Source organism: Nicotiana tomentosiformis, chromosome 8, assembly GCF_000390325.3.
Source record: "Nicotiana tomentosiformis chromosome 8, ASM39032v3, whole genome shotgun sequence".
NCBI lineage: Eukaryota > Viridiplantae > Streptophyta > Magnoliopsida > Solanales > Solanaceae > Nicotiana > Nicotiana tomentosiformis.
Genome location: NC_090819.1, coordinates 132,141,775 through 132,144,646, shown reverse-complemented (window position 1 = coordinate 132,144,646; position 2,872 = coordinate 132,141,775).

Sequence of the window (2,872 nt, the reverse complement as noted above, 5' to 3'; positions counted from 1 at the left end):
CTAAACTTCTTATTCTTAGCCGGTTGAAAGACAAGGCTACCTAGGTTTTACTGCTGACCTCCTAGTGTGAGCACTTCTCGGGGTCCATTTGAGGCCCTTGTGAACTCTGACACACTAGGATTTAGGTCCTTAGTCATTCCCTGAACTTAAACTACCCCCATTCAACCCCTTTCTTCCTATTATCTTCTCTACATCTAAGTCGTTTGGTTTAAATGATGCAATGCTTGGCAATATTGTTATATGAATTGACTTTGGGCTCCTCTTTGGATTATGGGGTTGTGTTGATAAATACGGCTCCTTGTTAGAAGTCTTGGTATACTGTGTGAGAATTGTTGAAGGCCCAGACAGTGCTGGGTATTTCATTTTGGGCTTGCTGTGGGCCTATTATCATTATTTGTATAACATTTGTATCTTACTCATTAATGGGTCTGTAATAACTTTGTATAAACGATTGGGGTGTTAGTGAAGTGGGGAATGGGTAGATAATATGCCTATAGGACTCAATGATTTACTTGTTATGTATATGATATTCCATCATTGTGCGCACTATAGAAATCATGCCATTAGGGGAAACACACACACACACATACAATGTGCTAGCAAACATGAATTAAAAGTGGTGCAATTATGCTTACTGCTACGTGCTACTAGAAAACCTACCTATAGGAATAAATGTCATTGATTTCAATTCATTTCAGCATATTCATTAGAAATCATGCCTATATGGTTTTGATCACCTTATTTGCTACTATCTCGTACTGTTCACTAGAAACCATGCCTATAGGAGTTTAATCATCTCATTCGTTAATGCATCGCATTGTTCACCTAGAAAACATGTCTATAGGGTTGAGTGTAATGATAAAATCAGCTCCAAGTGCTAAACATTAGAGATCCTGTCTATATGACAACACTGTTTCATCTTAATAAGAGTCAATCATGCACCTCTCAATATGGTTTATTATGCACTTTTGGGATCTCCCTAATGGTCCTTTCATTATTCCTTACTGCACGATTCACCAAGAAACAACAGGCTTAATAACCGGAAATCTACAATTTCATTAATCAGCATGCAAATCGTATAATCATGTCTATGAGCAGCGCCTAGCCTTTCTAACCTTTTGTATGTTTTAGTGAATAGTCACGTAGAAATCTTGTCTATAGGGATTTAAGTTTCTTAATTCTAAATTGCTTAACATGAAGTTTGTCTTACGTGCATTTCTTGCTTAAGTGTGGATGCAAACTTGAGCCCTTAACTGCCATATTTGAAGTCCAATATGTGTTTTGTTTGTCGCCTAGTTTTGCATTTTTGATCAACCTATATAAGATCTAGAACTACCTAAATAGAGGTGCAAAACCTCCTCGACTATAGGTACGGGACGAGCAGTGCACGCATAGGGCACGACTTGGAATTGAATTAGATCTCTCTTAGGTAAACAACTTTGACATAGTAATCGAGTAGTAGGACATGATAGTCTGTGCCCGCTGGATAATATGAGTAATACCCTATCGCAAGGGAGTTACGAAATATTATTTATGTTGCACGGGGTGATCCTTTAGGCCAAAAAACTTAGCCCCCCCCTTTTTTTTTATTTCTTTTCTATAGAATGGAAAAATTGATCTGCCTCCCTATTCATATCTCTTTGTAATAAAATTCCTAGATTTTGTACTCTCTTTGCTTACTTGATCATATAGACTAATCCATATAATTTAAGTTCGGCCGAGACTCACAGTTGTGGACCTCGAGGAGTGCCTAACACCTTCTCTTTGAGGTAACTTGAGCCCTTACCCTATCTTTGGTGGCGTTGATTAGTTAAAATGGAGTTATTTGCAAATAGGTACCCTAACACACCTTAAAAATCATTAGGTGGTGACTCGTCTATTTTAATACCTCCTTTAAAAGAGTTTTCACATGTCGAAGCCCGATTTCGCAAGAAAAAAAGGGGCGTGATAGAGTCCATTAATGAACCTCCTGATCCTCTCTCTCTCTCTCTCAGTCGGAACCAGCCAAACTGCATGACGGGCCAACTCTGAAAACCTCATCTCATACTGAGTCACAGACATGTCCTCTTTAAGTAAATACTAGAACTGCCTGCGTAGTTTCTCTCTACGGGTATGTGGCACAAATGTCTCTAGGAATAATATGGAGAACTTATGCCATGAAAGTGGTGCTACACCAACTAGTCTGCTCCTCTCATAAGTCTCCCACCATCGAAAGGCAGCCCCAGAAAAATGAAAAGTAGTGAACGAGACCCCACTAGTCTCCAAAATACCCGTTGTCCGAAGCATCCCCTGGCACTTATCAAGAAAACCCTAAGCATCCTCTGACTCACCACCACTAAATTATGGAGGTAGAAGCCTCCCAAATCTCTCAAGTCTCCTCTGCTCATCATTGGCCATAACGGGGACTACCGGGGCCTGAGCAGCTGCAACCAACTGGACTTGTGGTGCCCTTGATATCTTAAGTCCCTGCACTACCTGCTCTTGTGTACGGGCTACAGTGGTATGAGTACCTCCCCCGTCCTGAGAAGTGGCAGGTGTGGCCTGAGCCGAAACCACCTGAGCAAGGCTAGTGCAAACTGTCAATATCTGGGCCAAAGCTTTCTGAAGGCTTGGAATCACAATGGGCACAGCTGGTGCATGAGTTGGTCCTGTCGGCTCAGCTATGTCTGGAATCTACTCCTGAGTTGGAGCAACTGGTGGTGCTGCTCGAACTGCTCTACGAGCTACACCTCGGCCCCGGCCTCTCGCGGCCCTAACTGGTGGCACTGGTGGCTGCCTTTCCAATTCGGTAGGACGTTTCCTCACCATCTGTTATAGAATAGAATAACGTAAATTTAGTTCTCGGAATCAACAAATTCGCACGACAGAGTAC